Source organism: Lutra lutra, chromosome 8 (assembly GCF_902655055.1).
Source record: "Lutra lutra chromosome 8, mLutLut1.2, whole genome shotgun sequence".
Classification (NCBI taxonomy): Eukaryota; Metazoa; Chordata; class Mammalia; order Carnivora; family Mustelidae; genus Lutra; species Lutra lutra.
In genome coordinates this window covers 88,002,789-88,027,080 of record NC_062285.1, presented here as the reverse complement: position 1 = coordinate 88,027,080, position 24,292 = coordinate 88,002,789, and the positions used below count along the sequence as shown (strand labels likewise).

The window sequence follows — 24,292 nt, the reverse complement described above, 5'->3', positions numbered from 1 at the left end:
TCATCTGCTTTAACAGTGTCACGTATGTGGTAGGTCCATAAGAGTTGCTGAATGGGTAAATGAATATGAAGGCTCTGGCTGCAGTCTGTGTTTTCAGGAGTCTAGTCAAACTGGCCCGAGAAGTAAAAGACCACATATGATGATGCTGGGGCAGAATCTTTGAAATTGGGACTGCCTTGGGAAAGCTTGGATGCGTAGTTACTCTAACCCGGGAGCAGGGTGTCCACGGCAGTTCCATGAGCTGAGCTTCCTTAGGGGAATGATACACATGGTCATTCCTGAATCTCTCTCTTTATATTGAGAAGATGAGGGTGAGGATCTTGGGATAATGTCTCCTTTACTCTGATCTGTCAACATAAAAGGCAAAGTGTAAAAGTTAATATTAGAATATTAATCCCGTATATATAGGAAACTGAATTCCTGCAACATTATATCTTTCCCAAAATTTAACTGAGTTTTATTTTTCTTTGGTAATTATATTTTATAAGTAGGTAACCATATTTTATAGTTAATAGTTACTATAACTATAGTAAGTTATAGGAGGTAACTATATTTTATAAGTAGTTGGGATGAGCAAGGCTGATGCTATGATATAATCTCTTAACTAATTTTGAGATAAAGGACTTAGTAAAACCTAATGGACACAAAACAGTTCTAGAGATTCAGTAACTAGATACATAAATCTTTTTTCTGAGTCACTTCATTGTGTGTGTTAATGATCTTTTGTCTCAGTTTTCTCATTTGAAATTTGGAAATATCTGATTTCTAATATTACCAAGAAGTTAGGTGTCTAATAAACACTAACTGAATCATACCCATGACGTTGAATATTTTCCAGAAAAATGCCCATTGCCTTAGAAAAAGTTAAATTTGAAGTTACATACTTGGGACCTGTCCTTTTGCTCAAAGACCTATACCCTGAGCCCAGCATTCTAGAGTGCATTGTCTTTTGCTGTTCTTCTTGGTTGCTGGGAAGGTTGTGTGCCTGGTTCAGAGAATAACCTTCCTACATTCTTTGATTGATTAGATACCTAATTTTTACACACTAGATCCCCTTTTTGTTCAGAAGAGAGCAGTAGGTAGCTAACTTTGCAATATCTACTGTCAGGTTCTATACAGGGCCCACATCAGGCCAAGTCCCAACAATCCAACCTCAAAAGGAAGCGAAACAAGCTAAAGAGACTTGTGGGAGCAAGTGAGCCAGTCTTTGGGTTTCTGTCTCCATTTCTGGATGGAAGAACATATATATATATATTTAAAAGGCACCAACTATGCTATATATTATCACTTACATGATGTAGTTTAATAAGACATACTATAAATATTTAACTCTATGACTTATAGCAATGTAAATTAAATGCCTGAGTATGAGTTTTAGAGTAATTGGAGTCTGGTGGGTCTGAAGCAGGTGTCCATGCCCCCAGCGTTTTTTGAATAATCCTAGGCCAATCTTGGATCTTAAGTACTCTAAAGACCAGTTAAATGGAGCTTGTCCTTGACTGTTCAGAACAACCTTTCATTTGGCACTGATTTGTCAGAGACCTTCAAAGTCATCCTGGGGCCACGGTTCAGAGATTTCTTTCTTTCTTTCTTTCTTTCTTTCTTTCTTTCTTTCTTTCTTTCTTTCTTTCTTTCTTCCTTCCTTCCTTCCTTCCTTCCTTCCTTTCTTTCTTTCTTTCTTTCTCTTATTGTTTTTTAATTAACATATAATGTATTATGTGCTTCAGGGGTACAGGTCTGTGATTCATCAGTCTTACACAATTCACAGCACTCAACACAGCACAAACCCTCCCCAATGTCCATCACCCAGCCACCCCATCCCTCCCACCCTCCTCCCCTCCAGCAGGACTCAATTTGTTTCCTGAGATTAAGAGTCTCTTATGGTTTGTCTCCCTCTCTGATTTCATCTTGTTTCATTTTTCTCTCCCTTTCCCTATTATCTGGTTCAGAGATTTCTTAAGGACACTAGCTAGAACTTGGTGTTCTAAGGCCCATCATGAGAAGAAATTGTTCCTGAAAGCCCACCATGGATCAAATCTTTCATGTTTATGTCAACTTGTAGAATTAATCCAACTGTCCCAGCCACTACTCAGAAGACAGTAAATAAATAAAATAAATAACATGTTCTTGCAAGCATACACCCCTCTGTACGGCTCTGCATTGTAGACTACCACCCTTAAAAATAAAGCCAAAGTCTGCATCAACAGCATTGTGTATGTTCCCTGGAAAAGAGTTCATTTCTCACTACTGTCTTCTCACAACCAGGTTAAGTCCGTGAGATAAACAGTCAGTTGCATGTTGTATGTTCTTTGTTTTATTTGAAAGTGTTTCTCAAACACGCTACCCACCAATACTACTACAGGTCCTAGAGTAACTGGGGAGTACTCACACCTAAGCTATCTATGAACCAAATTCAATAGCTTTCATGACTCCCCCCAAGTTCAGGGAAGAGGTTGCCCACCAGGGTACTTGCTGCCACGAGGTAAGCTAAGAAACAAATTTAACAATTGAGGCTGGGAATGTGGGCACTAGTGTCCTCCATCCTGAAAGCAAACAATGTCTTCCATAATATAGAGGCAGTCGAGGCCGAATATATATTCAGCAGTGTGTGTCTCTCAACCCTGTTCGAAGGAGATAACAGATAATGCTATTCCACCAGTTGCGTGAAGTGGGAGAGGGTCAAGAAAGCATTTGCAGCTTAGAGCACAGGCTGTGAGATACACCCAATCTTAATACAATCCTAAATCCCTGGGCGGCAGCCACGTGAACAGAATTTGTAACCAGCAAAGACATTTTTTATTATAAGTTAATGTCTATGTGAGATGGAGCTTGTGTGAATGAGTTAGAGAGAGGTAGAGAAGAGAGGAGGGGGGCGGGAGAGAGAGAAAAGTGGGAAAGACAAAGTGAAAGATGAATGAGAACCAGTAATGGCAGGTAGAGATAAAAGAAAAGCAGTATAAAACAAAGGGCGGTATAAACGAACTAATAACTTCTGGTGATTGCGGAGATACGTCACAAATAGAAGTGGGGAGACATGGGATTAGGACAGCTCACTGAAAGTTCAGAGTGTGGCTGTGGACAGAAGAAAGAGAGATGAGATGAATAACAGGAAAACCAAAGGAAAAGGCAAAGGTAAACCACTTCAAGAAATAGGTAGGAATCAAGATGTGCATTTGGAATTTAAATGAATTATTTTTGTCTCCCCAGTTTTTCACTTATAATGTGTTCTGCCAATGACAGTCTAATTCCCAATTAAGATATGCTAATAAGGCTGACCATATACCATAGACTCGCCAGGACTGATAAGCAGCTTATTTTCTTTTTGGGTTAGGGGGAAGGCAGTTATCTTGTCTTTCCACACCTAAGTTTCTCATTGGCATTCCTCCTCCAAAGAAACAAAATCACCACGTATTGTTCTAACAAATGTTTATTTTAGTCTAATATACTTTCATCGCGGGTGAATTGACTACTAACTGCTCATATAAACTTTGTATTCCCCCATCGGCTTTCAGTTACTTTGATCAAGAATAATATTCACATAAATCTCTTTTCTTAATGGGGAAAATTGATTTCATTCTAGTCTATTTATCTGTGGATAAGTATAATTATTTTTCAAGACAGAATGCAACTTAGGAGGCTGCCTTAGAAGTCACATGGAGGGAGAAGGGGAGAAGTCATGCCACAGAGTCTGCCTCCCGTCCCACAAATAACAGACAGTGAGTATGAGCCACATCATGGTAATGGAATGAGAATCTGGATGGCCTTTCCAGGGATGTCAGCAGGAGAGTTAGAAACAGACAGCAAGGCTTAACATACGCAGGAATGGGTTGCCGAGTGTCCAAGCATTATGAAAGGCACTGTCCACACATCGTCATGTTTCTCAGAGATGGAACTCGCCCTTTCCACATGACTGTTTCTCTAGTGACAGTCCCTGCCCTGTGGTTCTGCAGAAACTCCGGGGTCCTTCCTGAAGGATGCTAGCATTCCCAGGAATTGCTTATATTCTCCAAATGTTACTGCCAAGCTCTTGCTACAGGGTTCTCCCAGATTTCCTCTGCTGGGCTCACTCTCACCTCTGTGGTGCACCAGCATCTCCGGTCCACGCCAAGCTGTCATCACAGAACCTTCCTTTATTTCCCAAGCTGACACCAACATTCATAAAGATACAGAGATGAGAGGTGGTTAAGATTATGAGCTCTGTGGTCAGACTTCATGAGGACAAGTTCAGGTTTTGACCCTTACATGACCTCAAGCAAGTTACATAACCTGCCTGTACCTCGGTTTCTCCATCTGTGAAGTGGGGGTGATAATAATAATTCCTTCTCAGAGTAGCTCTGAGACTCGACGAATTAAGGATAGGTGGGGTGCCCAGAAGTTCACCAGGCACACGGTGAGCCCTTGGTGTTCGTTATGACTAGTGAGAGGTTGTAGCAGTTTAGAAACTTTACCAAAGACTTCAGATTATAAGAAAAATTATAAGTTGGGGAAAACAGTGTGAAACTGGCTACGAGTTATTGCTGCTACTGTAGACACTGTCTCAGAGCCTCTGATGGGTTGCTTTCCTCCCTGTCCTCAGCCTGTGCTGCTGCTCTCCTGCTGGAGTCACTCTATTGCAGCTCGCATTCCTCCCTCATCTCCCCCACCCCTCCAGCCCCAGACCAGAGTCCCTAATCTCTGAGTCCCCAGGAAGCCCCAGATCAATAAACAGCACAACAGTGTCTGCACTCTTGCTGGACAACACTTTCATTTATATTATTTGTAACTCTTAGGTCTTCAAAGGCTTAATCCCTTTTGGGATTGGACATGGAGCCTTGCATGTGAAATAACTACAAATCCCATTCAAGAATTCCTCTGCATCCTCCTGCCCCCCCAAAATCAACAACAATCTCTTACTGAAGATGAATTCTCCTGGCATTGCCGGGATGAGGACAGGCCTGGGAGAAGTGGGAGCCCATCCTGCGGCTCAGGATTCACCCATCGGCATTGAAAATGTTAAATATGACCCTTTGACTAAGACAGCTTGTTTCCAGCCCTTGAAGCATGTTCAGTGCTGCTGCTGATCGTCTGCTGGAGGGAAAATCCAAGATACTTCAAGACATGGTACGGAAACAGGATGAGTGAAGAGTTAAAGTTGGCAGCAATGACTCTGAGAACCATCCCTTGGAAATAAGGTGATGAAGCTAGAAAGGGAAAGCAAAGATCACATATTCATTCCTCACGCTTCTCCTCACTGCAAAACATACCGGTTTTATGCTGTAATCACCTTGACCTCTATTTCCATCCCTCTGCTGAATAGTTTTCTTGAAAACCGTTTCTGTGCTCCACGTTGCTGCATCCGATGGCTTTTCTTAATCTAGGTCTTCCTCCTCAACTCTTGAGAGCATTTGACATGATTGAAATTCTTCTCTCTATTGGACCTTCTGGTCCTTCATCTCCTGATTTGCCCTGAGCCTCTGATTCTGTCTCTCACAGTTTTGTGGTCTTTTCTTCCCACTCCTTTCCCCAAAGGTTAGAACCTAAGGCTTTCTCCTTGACATTTTCCCCCCTGTTTCTTATACTTTCCCCTCTAGTAACCTTATTCACTGCTGTCGTTTCAATGGTAATTTCTCTGCAGATGAGTCCCAAATTCCTGTCTTTAGCATTGACACTTCCCCGTCTACACTTACTTTTTTAAACTGCCTTCGTGTTAGATATTCAGCTGTAACCTTAAACTCAAATCAAGATCTTCATCGTCAAAACTATTGGCATTTGCTAATCTCTCTCTCTCTCTTTTTAAACTAATGGTTCTACTGTCTTCTATTGATGTAGATTTAAAACCTCCGAGTCAATGTTTTCAATTTTTGTTTTTTGTAACCATGATCCACGGTAGGAGCTACTTTTTCCACCTTGACTGCTAAATATACAGATATAGACACACAAACACACATAACTAGAAGTTTCACAAAATGGTACTTACCTCACCACGTGTGATGTCCTCTTTTATTCTGATTTATTCCATTCCACTAAGAACACCTGGTTGTGACCCATTAAATTGGGTTCATGACTCATTAAGGAGATATAAATTGCAGTTATAACAATATCGCTTTTAGGGTCACCTGAGTGGCTCAGTCAGTTAAATGTGGATCTTGGCCTCGGCTCTGGTCTTGATCTCGGGGTGGTGAGATCAAGCTCCTGCACGGAGTTCCACACTGTGCGTGGAGCCTACTTAAAAGAAAATACGGTTTCTATTTATTTATTTATTTAGAAAATACTGCTTTTAAATAGTCTTTGATTTGTCTTTCTCTTTAAACTCCCAAACCTAATCAATCATTAAGAAATGGCCTTATTTTGGGGCACCAGGGTGGCTTGATCTATTAAGAATCTGCCTTCCACTTAGGTCATAATCCTGGGGTCCTGGGATCCAGCCCCTGTTTCCCTGTTTAGTGGGGAACCTGCTTCTCCCTCCACCTCTGCCTCTCCCCTAGCTCATGCTCTCTGTCTCTCTCTTTCAGATAAATAAATAATATCTTAAGAGAGAGAGAGAGAGAGAGAAAGAGACGGGCTTGTTTTCAAAGTGACTTGCATATTAAGTCTTGTTTTTCTATTTGCTCTCTGACTTATCCAAATGTCACCTCCATTGGGAAGTCTTCCCAGGTTTCCTTACCTGGGGCCCATCTCACTCTCCTCTAAGCAACTCTGTTTCTTTGGTTACACCTCCCTTAATTTGCTTCGCCATCTAAAGTATCACACCCCATAACTTTCTGTTTTCTTATTTTGCTTTATGTTTTTCTTCTTAGACCTGTCCCTTGACAATAGACAATGTATTTCTATGCTTTTTTATGAAGACTTGGTATCCCTAGCACTTAGAACTGAACTGTGCTTAGAGTATAGGCCATGACTAAAATCAGGCTGGAGGGAAGAATGAATAAAGTCCTGACTCCCAGCAGCAATAGAGACTAAGGCCTCCTCCAGGGCTAAAGAAAAGGAGGTACCAACAAACTCTTTTTCTGTTTTTTTTTTTTTTTGTTAATTTTTTTTTTATCCACTTTGGATCCTGTGCCCACCCTCATGGCCAAGGGATTGACAGGTGCTGATTGACTTCATGCCTCAATTTGTTGCCCAGTACTGAATCATTCCCTATGAATGGTTCCAATCAAGCAAGAAACACCCCAACAGCCAGGAGTGGGATTTAACCCCAAACCCTGGGTGTTGCACAGTAGTAGTGGGGGAGGGGTTGGAATGGGTGTTGAGAGACAACCAGAGATGAAGTAAGATAAGGCCTCTTCACCATCTAAAGTGTCACACCCCATAACCTTTTTATGGAAAAAAAAAAAAAAAAGGAAATCCCAGAGTAAATACTGGTTAAGTAGGACAGAAAACTGATGATTTCACACTGATAATTTTACCTGGAGTTGTATATGTGGTGAGTTAATGGATGAACTGGGATCATGACTCAGGTCTTAGAACTCCCAATCTACTATTTTTTTCATTGCATCAAACTGTCTCCTTCATTGTAAGAACTGATTTCCTGATGTGTGAAATATAGCTAGTGTATGAGATGTGGCACAGCTAATAAAAATGATTACAGTTCACCTCTTGTGGAAGGCTATTTTGAACAGCCTTAATGAATCATATGAGATAAAAATAATAATCAGAACACTTTTCAAACTATCCTGCAAAATTGCCACTGGTCTTTCTCTATCCCTAAGCACTCAGGGGTGCTCCCTTCAATAGCAGGGGGTACTCACAGCCTGAAGAATCATGGGTTAAGTTCTGTGGTTCATAATTTTAAATTATATGAAAATTCTTCCTTTCACAGAGTCGGGTTTCTTTCCCAGCTAATGGCCTTTGCTAATCTGCATGGCTGTTTAGCTCCATTAGAGGGGCAGGTAGAAGAAGGCCTAAGGTGACATCACCTATCCAGAGCATTGAAGAGCAGCCTGAAGCAATGTCACTAACAGGCAGATGACAGTAATTCAGAGTCACTGATGACAATACCATGAGAGTCAGACAGGACCTTAGATATCATCCAACTTAAACCTTGAGATATCATGAGGCTCAGGGCAGTGGAATGAGTCGTCAAAGTCACACAACAGGTGAGCGTCAGAGCCAAGACCAGGTTGAGGCCAAGTGTCCTAATGCCCAGTCTTTGACCTTGGTGCTGCCTTAGCAGGGAGAAAGAAACCAAGTTCATTTGACCAAATACGTCAAGAAAAGACACAATCTAATGAAGATGAAGGAAGCCATAGCAATGTAGGAATCCATTTTCACAGTTCCTATTTCTGGAATGTCATTGAACCACGTAAGTCAAGTTATCTGGGACACAGAGTTGTAGGCCTGACCTATCCTTTTATATTCAAATGATCTCTTACCCATTAAAGCACATATTCTTAATTTTTTTTTTTTCTTTTTGGATGGAGTAAGTTGTGGTCTTAAAGAAGTGATGAAAGCTCTAGGCCTTTCCCCCAGATATCTGTATGTGCATTCACAATTTTACAAACATTTTTGAGGGTTTCATGAAATTCTTGAATCTCATTCATGGCACAAGTACAGCTTTCAGATAGCTTTAAAGAGACAATATGGCTCAGGGAAGTTGACAAGAGCAGATCATGACTCATTTCAGCTGTCTCTAAGAGTCTTGATGGTGGGCAAGAAGGAATTCTGCCAGCAGACTGCCTTCGGACTTCAACTGCACACATGCTGTTGGTTTTCTTTTCTGGAAAATCTTCACTGATGTGGATTTTCCCCAAGGGTACTGATGTTAAAATCATGGCAGAAAGAATAGGATGTCCTGAGTATACCTTGTTTCTTGACAGTGATAATTGTATGTGCTTCTGTCAAGGTGGCAGATACCAGAACTTTGGTTTATGGGAGCAAAGCATAGGGTGATCAGGCCAGTCAGTAAGATGGGGCTCCAGAACAGGGCTGAATAAAATGACTGAACGACTTTTAGTTTCCCAAGTTGCCATGCATCTTCATGCCTCTGTGGCTTTGCATATGTTGTTCCCTCTGCCTAGATTATTCTCACTCATAGTGTGCATCAGTCAGGGTTCCCCAGAGAAACAGAACCAACACAAACAAATACATATATGGGATCAAAATATAAACATGTACTTTAGTAGAAATATATATTTATATATTTGATATCCAAAAGTATAAATATATATATATTTCAAAATAAAAAATATATATATAGAGAGAACAATTTATGTTAGGAAATTGGCTCATGCAGTGGTGGGAGGAGGTAGGGAAGTCCAAGTCCAAATGTTCAGGGTGAAGAGTGGCTGCTGCCCTTCAAGTCTAAAGGCCATCTGCTGGCTGAATCCTCTCTTGCTTGGGGAAAGTCAATCTTTTGTTCTACTCAGGCCTTCATTTCACCGGATGAGGCCCACCCACATTATGGAGGGCAATCTGCTTTACTCAACGTCCACCAATTTAAATGTTCGTCTTATTTAATATATCCTCAAAGAAACATCCAGAATAATGTTTGACCTGATATCTGAGCATCAAGACCCAGACAATGGACACATGAAATTAACCACACACATTGTTTGCCTGGAAACTTCTCCTAATTTTTTAAGGTTCAGCCTAAATATCTTGCTCCTTCTCTGTTCTGCCACTGGACTCAGCACATTCTTTTATTCTAAACTATTTTCCACAGTATTATAATGATCTGATCACATGCCTGTGGTCTCTGTTAGAGGGCAGGGACTGCATGCAGGATCTACTGGAGATGATATTACCAGATGATATGCTAGGCTCTGCCCAATGCCTAGCATAGAGTTCCTTGGTGTGATTGGTGGAATAAGGTGATGAATTAATGGAAAGATTCAGAAGCTAGAAATAATAGCAGCATTGAGTTATTTAATCTTCAAACAATGGGCTTATTTTCTGAATATTTGTTGCCTCAGAGATGCAATAGAGCTTGGCCACCTTGTCCCAAGAACACATGTACACACATACCCATATTTATTTTGACAGACCCTGGGAAGATTTGCCAAGGTCATTAGTGATGCATACAATGATTAGCCCTTCCTGCTTTTCTCAGGGCAGGATGAAGCATAGGGAAGAACCAGGTTTATAGCTTTAGATAAATTTGACTTTAATGCATGTGGAGAGCCCTTTGCTGATTGTCTGAACTTGGGCATGATTTGTATAGTCTCAAAAACTTGTACTTTTAGAAAAAAATCGATCATATGAGAATAACAATAACAATACCTAGAACACGTGTTAGAAAAATTAGGTGCCCAGTATATATATAGTAGGTACTTAGTAAACATTGATTCTCCTTCCCTCTTCTTTATTTAGGTTCGATGTAATATCTAGTACATAGTGCACTAATTGTTGAAAGTAATTAAGAACATGTTAATGGGTTCTAAAGATAGTCTGGATGTCTCTTGATGTTCTAGGCTTCCTTTCTGTCTTCTTTCACTTTTTGACCAAAAGGGAGAACATAAATTGTGTAAGAGATGGTCCCATATGAAAAAAACAGAGTTGGTTGGTGTGTATACAATTTTGTTATTGCTATTGTTAATTCCTAATATTTTCAGGCAAACAGACACTTCTGAGAATCTTCAGAAAGGTAAGGACTCTTTCCCCAGAACAATGCACATACACAGGACACTGCATATAATCTCAGGGAGCTCATGGATCCCAGAGACTCCAGGTTAAGAACCCTGGGTCAGGGGCATCTGGGTGGTTTACTCGGGTAAGAATCTGACTCTTGATTTTGGCTCAGGTTTTGGTCTCAGGATCTTGGACTCAGGGTTGTGGAGCCCTGCTCAGGTGAAAGAGCCCTGCTTTGGGCTCTGTGATTAGCAGGGAGTTTTCTTGATATTCTTTCCCTCTCTCTCTCCCTCTTCCCCTCTGCCCCTCCACCTCCCACCTCTAAAATAAGTAAATCTTAAAGAAAAAGAACCTTGGGTTAAAATCTCCTCATGTGCCGTCTATCTCCTGTTCATTGCCTCACATTCCCTCTCTCTCTGTCTCTCTATCTTGTCTCTACCTCTGTGTCTCTGTTTCTCTTTTTATCTGTATCTTTATCTACTTAACTAATATGTTTAGGATTAGGATAAAGATTGTGGATGGATAAATGGATGCTTAAATAAAAAAAGTAGAGGGTAAGAAAGAGCTATGGAGTTAGAAGGACTGCTTCCCCCACCCCTGCCCCCACCCCCCACCTCCCCTGGAAAGTTCCCTCGTGGTCACCTTGGAGCTGCTGATCTACTATAAGGCAGAGTGCAGTAACCGTTAAACTCATGGCCTCTGGAGCTAAAATGCTGGGTTCAAATCCTGGTTGTGTGTGACTTTGGGCAATTAATTCTGTCTCGCAGTTTCTAAAGCAGGGCTAATGATAGTACTACCACGTTCAATTGTTGCAAGAATTAAATAAGTTAAGATATATATGGGTTTTAGAATAATATGTTTTAGTAAGTGCTCGTAAACTGTTAGTTACAATTATTTATTTTGATGATTGAAAACACCAATAATATAATTACTTATATACAGAGCATGACTTACTACCAATAAGAAATTCAATATCGTAAAGAGGGACACTGTGATTAGAAATCCCCTCTTCTGAAAGATAGAACTTCCCTTCCTTTAAGGCGACTTACTCTTATATAGGAATTGTAGGCTAATAGGGTATTTGGATACCATCCTGCACTTTTTCCCTGAGACCCAGTGAGAAGTGGGATCCAATGTCCATAAGATGTTTTTTCTATCATAACATGGTCTTCTATTAGGAGAGGAGGAGCCCAAACCTATTTCTAGACATCACTAAGAGGGTGTACTGTCCTTTTGTCTCTTACTTAGGAAGGGTCTCTAGACCAGTAATTATGTTTATACCAAGGCAAAGAGATATACCATTATATTGAATTATAAAGCTGACACTTTCCCATGAGAGGTTGCTTAAAAAAAAAAAAAATGAAAAAGAAAATGTAAATGTGCAGTCATCACTGTTTACACTTCACAATTTTAAGGTAAAAGTCTGTCTAAAATGGAATATATTTTCCCTAATTTATAGGTCTTGTTTACATTTTGGCCCTTCATTCTTCTCTTACAACATGTGTCTCCTCACTTTTTAAAGGAAAGTGTTAACCATTGCAGAACTGCAGCCAAGCTGTCTAGTAAGTGCAGTTTAGCAGGAGGTAAGGGCCACACAATAGAGGCCAGCTCCTGGCCCAGTACCCACCCCCGCCCCTCCCACTCCTCTCCCTACTCCCCTCACCCTTCCACCATTCCCGGAGTGGGAAGATAAGGCCAGTCTGTGTCCAGAAGGTGGCACTGCTTGTATAGCCCACCTGGGAGGGAAGGGATGGTGGCCCCTCCTGGGGTGGTCAGGGCAGCTGCTGGGGGTGGGGTTGGGAAAGAAGGGAGAGGAGGTAGCTAGGACGTGTGGAGGAAACACTGAGAGGTGGCAGGTGGTCGTTTTTCTACTGGTTCCAGAGCTGTGAATTGTCAGTTTTGAAGGGCGTGTAATTTAATTCTAATTGTAAACTGAAGTGGGAGGAGATGCCGGCCTGAAGTCTAAACACATTGACAGGCCTGGGGGATATCTAAAATCCCGAGGTCTCCTGGTAACCTACTTGCATGAGAATCAAGGCTCCTCCTGAGAGGAAGTCAGTCTAAGGGAAGAAGGAGCAGGTTCTGAGTTTGACCAGTTAACAGTGTGGTCCTGGATCTCTTAAGTGCTAATTGTTCAGTCAGCCTGGCTCCTGAGTCTGCATCTTGTGGGGAGGAAGGAATCTAGGGAAACATCCAAGAGATGGTTGATGAAAAGTCCTAGGCACTGCGGTACAAGCCACACAACCTTGGGACTCTCCTGGCAGATGTTAACACCATTGGTGGCTCAGGCCCAGAGCAGGTTCCAAATGCTGGCCCACCAGGCACCGTGCTGTTACTGCGGTGGTGGGGACATGGCTAAAATGCTCATAATTGCCATGCACCCAGAGCTTACTTTCTGCCTGGCTCCTTGCCAAGTTCTTCAAAGTCTTCTCTCGCTTTGGTTTCAAAATAAATCTAGAAGGTAGATTCTATTTCTGGGCTCATTTTACACAAGAGGACACAGAGATGGACTTGATGTGAGGAGACCACAGGGCCTGGGTCTTGGGCAGGCTGGGCCTGTCCCAAGCACATGGCTGCTGCCCCCCCTACCCTTGGAGCCCATCTGAGCTTTGGGCAGGCTGCAGGACTTGCCCACAGTACCTGCCCGGAGGACCAGATAGGGTTGCGGTGGAGGATTCAACGGCCTGGCATCGTCTTGAGGTCTTTGTGGTGCTCCTGGACTTGAACAAGGCCTTGAAGACCTGGATTTCAGAAAGGACTTTCAGGCAGGGGTGAAGGCAGGAGAAGGTGAGATGTGAAAGGGACACTGAAAGGCCAGTCTGAGTGGGTGCAGGGGTAGGGGTGAAGGCTGTGCAGGAAGAGTGAGCTGGAGGGGCAGGTTGCCATCCATGTTGCACACGTGGGCACAGAGGGGACACGTGGTGAGCTGAGCCCCACTTCCGTATGACCCCAGAGACCTTCAGATTCTCTTCTGTCTGTGGCCTCACTCCCCAAACTTTGAGTTCTTGGTGCTTACCAGAAGCCATGGATTATTTATGGGCCCTGGTCCAGCCCCATGAGGTTGGCATAAAAAATTTTTTTTCTTCCTGAAGAAAGTTGAAGAAAAAATAACTTTACTGTCAGTTCTCAATTATCTGTGAGGAAATAAGGTTCATGGAAATCTACAGATTTCAGTAGCTAATGGCTTTGCCTTCTTTTGCAACCCATGTTTCGCCACTTCTTCCAGAAACCAGCAACACTGAGTAATCAGATTTTCACATTTACTCCTTCATGTCCTCCATCTGAAGTGCTGATCAGCAGTGAAATGGCCCAAATGTGGACAGCGGGAGGGAGAGGGAGCAGAGGTCTGGAGAGCTGTCCATTTATGTGTGAAGCTCCTGAGACATCCAGAACTGAGCACTGGGATGTTTGTGCCAGTGCTGCTGTGGCTGGCTGCTGGTGGGAGCCAAGTGGTGAGATGGGTAGGCAGAAATCTGGGGCACAAAGGCTGTGACTGTCACTGAAGTTCAGAGGTCAATGGTATCCCACAAAACTACCGGTTTGCAGGGGAAAGGAATTCAGTCAGGAACTCTGTGTACCTCATCCCTCTTCTGTTCCTCTGGATAATGGCTTTGTGTGGTAAATATTTATGCAATATCTGAATTATTGGTGATGTCATGTGTGCCCTCGTATCTTAGAACATACTGTGATTTAGAATTGGAACTCTTTATCATCGCCATTTCTGCTAAGTAGAATCTATTCCTGATGCGAAATGCAGGACCTTGGGAGGAACATTAGCCAAGAGAAAAGGGCCTGGTGTGTCATCTGAAGAGCAACCCTCCTTTCTCTTGTAAGCAAGGAAGATGGGCTTTGGTCACATAAGGAGGTTGTGAGTGGGGGGTGATGGGGCTGGAGAGAAGGAGGTCAAGTGTTTTCCACCTTTCTTGACAGTAGGAGCATACAGAGCTTACCATAGGCCACAGATAGAGGCGCCGGGGCAGGAAGTCAAGGGATGTGGAGGAAGATGGTGAGGTCATCTGGCAGGCGGAGGAGAGGCAGGGAAAGCGTGGGCTCTGTGGTTGCAGCCTCTGCTTAGACCTTTGTCTACTGTTCTGACCAAGTGGCTCAGAGAGCAAGCGCCGTGACAACTCCTTTTTCTCTTGTAGCATACCGCCCATTCTTCCGTGGCCTCTGGTGTCTCACCCCTGACAGCTGCTACCCTGGCCTCTTGTAGCCCCAGAGCCATGCCCAGCCATTGCAGCTTCGTGCCATGCCAGATGCACCCCTGGATCTTCGTCCTCAGGGGAATCCAGATCCTGATGGGGCTTTGCACAGGTTGGGAGTCCGGGCCACATATCATGGCACACTGAAGCCCAGGGAAGGGCTGACACCTGCAAAGAAGAGAATCTTTGAGGACAGATATGATTGAGGTTCTTCCCACACTGGCAGCCTCCCATCTTCTTATGGGACATGAGTGACTATGATAATGGTGGAAGACAGAGTTAGGTAGGGAATTTGAATGCTCTTATAATATGGAGAGGGGATTTCTGTATATAAATGTTGGAAGAGTTTATTCCTGTGCCCCGGGATTCTGGAAGCAGGTGTTACCTCTGACCTTGGCCTTTCAGACCCCAGGGAGACTCGGCCCTTGATGTGCTAGGTGGGAAGTCTGTTTTGGTGCTATGTTCCTGGAAAAGCTGGGCTTGAAAATGGAACAGGTATTTACTGGATTGTCTGGAGACTTAATGTTTGCTTCCGGCTCTGTGAAGGGTTAGGTGTGTTATTTGGCCATTAATGACACAGTCCTAGAAAAAATCACGTTGCCAGCCTGGCTTCAGTTCCTTCATTTGAGAAATGAGGGGATGGCAGAGATAATGTCGAAGGTTATTATTTGCCTCGAATAGGCTTTTATTGTAAGTCTCTGGACAAACAGCTTACATCTCTATTTCCTTATCCACAAATGGGGATTATAATACCCAGCCTTACCTTTTAATCTATAGGAAAACCCTCAAACCTCTGGGGAGGAAAAGCATTATTTAAATTCAGAGTAGAATTATTATTATATTCTATTTGTTCTCCCCTAGTCATTCATCACTGCTGCACTCTACAATTATGCTCTGGGGTGAGTTATGTGAACAAACAGTCACACTAGGCAAGTTTCTTGAGCGATGGGCCATTCTCATTGTGCTGGGTGGAAAGGACACCAAAAGTCTTTTACTGAGTTATTTGAGTGTGGAACTTGCTATCTATTTAGTATACAAGCCAAAATTGGAATACATTATTACCTGTATAATATGAGATTGGTGGTTATTTCTCCTTTCCAGTGTTTTCTTGCCTTTGAATTTCTGTGGGCTTTGTTTTGACCAGTTCTGACCTGGGAAAGCACAGCCTGAGTCCTCTTTGGCTCGCAGCAAGACCCTGATGATGTCTAAAATGCAAAAGCTACCTGGGGTTTAGAGTAGAACCAGGGTCCCCACGCCTGGAAAATCTGCAGAGCCCAATGTGCATAAATAAAGGCATACCTCACCTAGCTAAACAAATACACACAGGCTTATAATTGCTTTTGTATTTTCCCATTGTAGCCACCAGAGGCCTCCCAATTGTGGGCAATTTTAATGTCAGTGGAAATCCACTGGGAATTAACAACAACAACAAAAAATCATTTTAAAATTGAATAGAATGTCTACAAAAGTTCAAAGTCTGTTACCTTGTTCATTCAACATCGCTATTCATGCAAAATGCCATGCAAATCAGTCCTTATTTACTGAGTACTTTGCTTCAGTAACCAAAAAAATGCTAAGAAAAAATGGCTTATGTTTAGCCATCTATTTTTCCAAAAATAGGACAGCAATTAAAGTAGTACCACATGATGTGACTGATGATATCAGTGCAGGAAAAGAACACCATCTTGGTGCTGATGCTTAGGGCTGAGCCTCTGTCCTTCATCAGGGGCTGGGCAGTGTGTCCACAAGGGAAGTCCTGGAGAGCCAAGGCCATGAGCAAAGTCGGTGCCACGTGGGGCATAGAATGATGAAAGTATACTTTGTGAATAGGCATGACAACTGTGCCTTCCAACGGGGGACTGCAGAGACGCTTTGGCAATCTGATTTCACCTCTATGGTGCTCAGTTTCTTCTATAAAAATGAGAGGTTTGGGCTATGTGATTTCTAAGTCTTTCAAAGTGTGTGACTGTTTTCCAAAACATTTAAGACCACTTACTGTTTATCTGTTATATGCAATTGCCACACAAAGGGCTTTAGAAATGTTTTCCTATTCAACTGTTATGACCAGTAAGAAGAGGCAGTAAGCTCAAAGAAGTGAAGTTATTCACCAGTGGTCACACAGGTTGTAAGAGATAAAGCCAGAATTTGTACCCACATCCGTTTTATTCCAGAATTTCTTACTGCCCATGTCTTTCATGCATTCCAGACCGAGAGAATAAGTTCAGTTAACCTACATGATTTAACTCCTGAGGTGTAGTGTCAGCTAAGAATTGTACTGGTGGTAAGCAGCAGATAAGACAAAGGCTTATGCATTCACACATTTATTCTTTCACATAAGTGTGGCAGTAGGTTGTCTGAGGCAGGTATGATGGCTCTGGGATCACCAATCATCTTAGCTCCTTCTGTCATTCTGCTTTACTATACTCTAGGATGTTGTTTCCATCCTCTAGGTGGACCTAGGATCCAAGATGGCTGACGAAGATCCTGCCATAACATCTGAGTTGCAGGCTTGAAGGAGGAAAGCAGAATACAGTTGGCAGGTCTCCAAGCTGAGTTAGCTCCACTGAAGTAACATTTCCAAAGTTCCATACAGCCCCTCTGCTTATAGCTCAGTGACCAGAATTTAATGACATGTCCATACATAGTGGTGAAAACAGAAAGCTGACAAATGCAGTCTTTATTCTGGATGGCAAATGACCCATTAAATAGCAGGGTTTATGCTGTTAAGGAAGAAGGGGAAAATAAGTACTGGAAATCAAATAGTTGTCTTTGCCACAATTACCAACTTCATAGTTACTTCCAACTCTTTTCTGCTCTTGGAGCTCTGATTTTGTTCCAGTTTCTGCCTCTCCCTAAGTATCTCTGTTAATCCTGAATGGTCAGAGTCAGTCAATGGTGGTACCACTTCCCTTGCCTGTGATGGGTTGTGATTAAGCATAAGAACTAATTCTGGATGATGAGGTATAAGAGGACTTCTGGAAAAAAAATTTTCCCCCCTCTTAAAAAAGTGATGTGTGGGAAAAGACTGACTCTTTCTTCTACTAGACATTGTTGTGTCTGACAATGACACCTGAAAATATAGTGGCCATCTTTTGTAACCTTGTGGAAAACCTCTTTCTGAGAACAAAGCTGTCCTCAGAGGATGGCAGAGGGGAGAGATGGAAAGAAGCTGGATTTTTGAGGATGAACTAACTCTGGAGCTGGACTACTTCTGGATTTTTTACAAAATACATTTCCATATTGTTTAAGTCAGTTGAATTGGTATTTTCTTACTTGCAGCCAAGGTCATGCTGACTGACATGTAGGAGAAAGAAAGAAAGAAAGAGAGAGACCCATTCTTTTATGCCCTCAGGATGGCAAATTTGACACTAGTCTATGCCTGTCTTTGGACTGAACCCCTGCATTGCTCCATTTCTAATAAGAGGTATTTTTTTTTTTAATTGCCATGAGAAGATACCTCTACATGGATTATTTAATAGGCTTGGGGTAAAATCAGAATATTTTGGAATTGCAAGAGCCTTAACTCCCACTCAAGACTCAAAGAGAGTCAGTGATTTCTCCATGGTCCAGAGCCATAGTTATGGGTAGAACTGAAATTGGGGTCAGGCTGTCTGAAGACCACCCCCTTGAGAAGTTATTTCATCACACCATTGTCCCTCTTGCCTTCAGTCCACCCATTGCTGCAAGGTCTGAAATGCTGTAGGTCTGTCTTGGTCCCACTTAGAACTCTTCCAAAGAGATGGCCCCTGTGGCCTTGCCTTTCTGCCCCTCTCATATAACCCCTTTAGGTTCCATTCCCGCCGTGTTGAGAATGATGACTTAAAACTATAAGCAGGAGATAATTTTCAGTTTTAGTTGTTGCTTACTATATCAGCCATGGCTGTCACCCTTCCTGTCTAACTCCTCTTGCCAAAACATGCTGGAAATCATTAAGATAGCCATGTCTCCTTCCCTTGAAATCAGACCCCAGAGGGCTTCCATGTGCTCAAGCCCCATCTGCTCTTTATTCCAGACCATATCATGTCACAATTATTCCCAATCATGTCTCTTTTGGCCAGCCAGCCTGCACCTGACTGGGAGAAATTCCCCCAGTGAGAGTCAGAAGTGTGTGCAGCTGTCCATGGTGGTAGGAGAGATGCTCTGGGACTTAAGTGATAGGCTCAGTCATATTATATGGAGAGTCTCCAAGAGAGGCAGTGTGGTAGTGATGGGCTCAGAAGTCAAGCTAACCCAGCTCAACTGTCTACTGGTTATAAGACCTTGGATAGTCTTTTTAAGTTCCCTGTGCCTCAGTTTCTTCACCTGTAAATTGAGTATAATAATATCTTTATTATAGAGTTTTGGTAAATACTAAATGATACTATATATATGTGTGTGTGTGTGTGTGTAGTCTGGGAGGCTCAGGAATTAAGTGTCTGCTTTTGGCTCACGTCATGATCCCAGGGTCTAGGGATTGAGCCCCTCATCAGGCTCCCTGCTCTGTGGGAGCCCTGCTTCTTCCTCTCCCACTCCCCCTGCTTGTGTTCCCTCTCTGGCTATCTCTGTGTCAAATAAATAAATAAATAAAATCTTTAAAAAAATAAAGTACTTAGACACTCAATAAACTATTTAAAAAGACCTAGAAGGCATTCAATAAACTCTTAACTTTAGCCATGGAATTATGATAGATTCGGGCTTTAACTTGTGCCTTGTTTTTTTCTGAGTTAATGCTCTTTGCTTCTGTTTCCTCACAACCAGGGAAGAGTTTAAGTGTCCATCCTCCCCATTCATAGATTCTTAGAGTTGAAAGGAACTTGGAAGTCTGTATCCTGGTCTGCTCGATCCTGGCCTCTCATGCACTCTTGCTGAGCAAACAGGATTATTACAAAGGAAGTCAATCCAACAGGTGAAGCCTGAGTTACCATGACTCCAAGAGTTACCATCATCCTGCCCGAAGAAAATATCCCCCAAGAGACTCTTAAGGCACCAGAAAGAACAGCACCCTGTTAAGGGCTTATGGGGGAGATCAGCCTGGCTCTCACCTCTCCTATCTCTGCCTACCCAGGCCATTCTGGTTCTTTCTTCAGTTGGGGTTTCTCCGTGTCTCTGAGGTCCCCTATATATCATCTGGTCTTTCAAAGGCTAGATAATTCTAGAGAGAAGGGAGCTCTGGGTATTACCTTAGTCACCCTGAGGAAGAGATAGAACAAAATGGATGAATTGGGGTGAAATGGTATCCCCTCTGCTCTCAGAAGAGCTCCATCTCCTGATGGGCTGATCAACGTGATGTGATCTCAAGAATGTAATATTATCTTTGATGTTTATCATCCTCCCTAGAGGTGGAGTGAGAGGGACTGGAGCCCTTGAGTTCTCCCATGAGACTCTTGGATTTGATCAACAATGACCTCATAATAGCTAGTAAATTTGGTTAATTCTATTAGTGTGCTCCATTTAATTGCGATGGTCACATTAGCTCCCTGCTCAAACACAGGTGTATCATTCACTTCTTGCTTTTAGTTTCTTGTCTGTACTGATGACTTAGAGATACGAACTCTGCTGTGGTGAGCATGATACCTGCATCAGCACAAGCATTCTCAAACTAACCCCAGCATAATTCAGAGAATGCTTTTCATGTCTTCTAACAGAAAATAGGAAATAGTAAATGAAAAAAAATTAAACAGACTCTTAAGGGGAACATTCACTTTTTTTTTTTTAAGATTTTATTTATTTATTTGACAGATAGAGATCACAAGTCGGCAGGCAGTGAGACAGGCACAGAGGCAGGCAGGAGAAAGCAGGCTCCCCGCTGAGCAGAGTCTGATGTGGGGCTCCATCTCAGGACTCTGGGATCATGACCTGAGCCGAAGGCAGAGGCTTTAACCCACTGAGCCACCCAGGCACCCCACATTCACTATTTTAAGATTTGAGTAGCTAGAAGATATTTTATGATAAAGTTATGCAGTCCTCCTATCATAGGGACTCTTGAAAAGTCCTCGTTAGGCACTTGTTCCAGAGAAAGGCTTGAATGTATGGAACAAAATCTGCCAGGGCAGAGATCTCATTGTAGTGTCAAGGGGCCAGGCCCCGAAGACTTCTGGAAGTCCCTGTCCTATCTTGGCCATCTGGTCTTAAATACCAAGGGACATGCTGGGAATTGGTAAAGGATGGAGAAGGGTGTTCTTAGAAACATGGCTCGCTGAGGCTCTTGGGACACAAGTGGTTGCCTCCAGTTCACCCCCAGAGATATTCAAATGGGAGGGAGACACTGGCTCTGGATGGCACTGATGTTACCCCAAACCTCTTTTGTCTTCCAAGCTCTATGCTTCCATTTAGCGGCAGTATATGACTCCCTGAGCAATGCAGAGGGCCAGGCTGCTTGGGCACCCATTTCCCCATCATTTGCATGATTGCACCCTCACCTCCTTTGTTCTTTGTCTTGTTTTTCTCCCAATGTATGTTCAGCAATGTAGTTCCTTCCTTTTACATTCATTGTCTCTTTACTTCTCCACTGGCTTTTTTATGCTCCAGTTTTCAGCCTTTTCCTGGCCTCTTCCTCTCATCCTTATCCTCCAACTTACTTTCTTCTCTCTCAAGATTTCCTTCTCATCTGGGCTCTACCCACCATTTTTATTCTTTATTCTCTCTCCCTCGTTACCATCCTACTTTCTTCTTTTTCTGTTGTCTTTTTTTCTTCTCCACAAAGCATTTTCTGAACATATTTTAAGACAAATGTTAGTGCTCTAATAAGCACCAGAACTTGACACAGAAATATTTTACTGAGAAACTCTTACAATCCCATCCATCTCTAGGCTCACAGGCCCATGTCTCATGTTGTTATTCACCAGGCATATATTTAATGTGTGACTTTACTCCAGAATAAGATTGTTTTTTCCAAAATCAGTTATTCATTTCTGAAATTATTCTATTATTATAGATGAGGAAGCTAAATGGTAGAGCTTGGTATTATACAAGATTATGTAACAACCAGGTTGGAAAGAACACTCTTTCAGGTAATTGGGATGAGGCTTGGAGGCCAGAGCCTTGGGGTGGGGTGGGGGTCCTCCTTGAGTCCCTAAGACAGGTTAGATGCTCCACCTGCCTGTTGTCATGCTGTGTGTTTCCCCCTTGTGTAGACCCTGCCACCTTGCTTGTGTGCCTGGCTCTCTCCTCTATTGATGCATAACCTTGCCCTAGGAGTTCAGTATATGAAGCCCACAGAACACCAAGAGATCCCAGTGAGAACCTTTCTCTCAAGCAGTTTCTTTGCCCCCTCACCTCTGGAGGGGTGGAATTTCTGTAACTAGGCACATTGACCCACCTGTTTGTGAAACCAGAGACCATTTCATTTTGAATAGATATCCCAATTAATGGTTCAGCCTCTCTTTCCAATGAACACTTCCAGGCCTGTGCTATGAAATATAGGTTATTAAAAATACCAAAAATAAATGAGCATGTTTCCTGTACTTAAGGAACTGACAGTCTGGCGGTAGGTCCTTTCCTTGGCTTGACTTTAATTTTCCCCCCCAAAATCCCAAATTTGAGCTATCAGTACAGTTGTCTGGAACAGGAAGGCTCCACAGCTCTGAATTTCTGGCTCCACTGGATATGAGCTTGACATCTGCGGTGTGGCCCATGGCGCCTGGACAGTGGACTCACCTCTGCTGGAATTTTCCAGTGTGCAATTAACCCATGTTGAGGACAAATGTATTTTCCTAACCAGGACTTGTCTTGAATATGCTATCGGGTGCATTGTGGGTTTTCAGGGCATTATCGTCCTCACATGATTTTTATTTGCAAATAGGTCCACAGCCTTCCCCCGACCCCTGAATTATTTCCAGAATTGTGAACAGGCTTAATAAGCACTCAGTTGTAATGCTACATTTAGTTCACAAAAATGTCATTGAGCTCTGTTATGGTTATCAGAGGCATTTTTTCCTATAAAGCTACCTCGTGTAGGAGATGATCCAATTTAAAGGAATCAAAAACTCACTTGCTCCACAGGAAGAACCTTCTGGGTGTGACAAATAAGTTTATTATCTTGAATGTGGTGATGGTTCACAAGTTTCTACATATGCCCAAGCCTATCAAATTGTGTACCTTAAGTAGAAGTGGTTTAATGTGTGTCAGTAATAGGTCAATAAAGCTGTTTAAAAAAAAAACTCACGGGGCCCCAGATATCTCCTTTTCCTCAAACTGAAATTCACCATTTTGTTTTTTGTCACTGTCTTTCACTTCATCTGTGAGTCAGTCATTTCGTTCCATCAGATTTTATGATATGAGTAGGGCTAGGAAAGTAAGAATACAGCCAACAGATTCTCATGCTCTTATATCAGTTAAATCAGGTTACTTACTTTTTAAGAACTGGGGTTCAGAGCTCTAAGTGGACAGGAAACTGGAGTTCAGATGAAGAGGGAAAAGTAATTTTGGAGTCTGGGGAAATTTGGAGGAAGAGGGGACATGATAAAGTAGCTCAGTGACCGACCAGATTCTGAGCAGTTGGGACCCAGGACATAAAAGTGTTAACTTTTGTGAATTTGTATCAAAGGTCAACCTTGTTATTGATCAACATCTCTTACCCTTCTTCCATTATTAGGCTAAGTGGTGGGCCTGGTGGAGGCTTTGAAGTCAAGCAAACATGGTGTGACTGACTATTCAGTTCACCACTGATTAGATATGTAACTTTTTTTTTATGATTTTTATTTCAGCATACATTTTTTTTTAAATTTTATAAACATATATTTTTATCCCCAGGGGTACAGGTCTGCGTAGATATGTAACTTTTGATGAGTGTTCCAACTGACTTCAATTTCTTAGTGTGTAAAAGAGTGTAAGAGTATTTATCTCAATAGTTTATCTATTTATCTATATACCTCAATATTTATCTCAATGTTGTGAGGTCCAAACAGGATAATACAAATGGAGAGCTTTACCTAGTGCCTTGCACATAGTAGGTCCCATGGTTCTCCCCATTTCCTTCTAAATTTTTCTTACATTAAAAAATATATTATATATCTTGAAGCTTCATCAAACTATTAAAAATGTGTGCATACTTGTCTTTTTTTTCTAAGTACAGAAGAAATCCACTCTAATGGGTTTGAAGGAATATAGAATACAAATTGATCAGTGAAAAAAAAAAAAACCCTTCCTTATGAGTTCTTGAGAGAAAACAAACATCCCAAAATATAAAAATTCACCATAACCTTTACAGACTTCTTTTATGGGCAAGTAGTTGTGGAGTGGACAGGACCTGGGACACTGTGTCACGTGAGTTTTGTTCACTGCCTTATTACCTTTGGTCAGCTTTTGATTCTAGAAATCCAGGCTGACACTTATTTTCAGAAGCAGATCATTTTAAACCAAAGGTAAAAGACAATTTGGCATAATTTTTAGATGGCAGAGTTCCACAATGCTTGCTTCAGCGTTGAGAGTAGAGGTGGATATGCCATGTGACTCCAAGCAGATCCCATAGTTCTGCTGTTTCCTTTATAAGAAGGCCAAACCCTCTGCAGCCAGTCCTACTCTTGACTTGCTGTTTCTCCCAACCTCCAAGAACAACACAAGTGGCT

General features: G+C 42.3%; 1 long non-coding RNA gene across 1 annotated transcript; it reads right to left on the bottom strand.

The window, feature by feature from the left end:
• Positions 1–4,905: 4,905 nt before the first annotated feature.
• On the bottom strand, positions 4,906–20,086 carry LOC125107885 (uncharacterized). Its single transcript, XR_007129683.1, has 3 exons — positions 19,907–20,086; positions 14,808–14,915; positions 4,906–5,180 (listed from the first exon to the last, which is right to left on the bottom strand). It is a non-coding gene; the product is annotated as an uncharacterized LOC125107885 (long non-coding RNA).
• Positions 20,087–24,292: the final 4,206 nt, after the last annotated feature.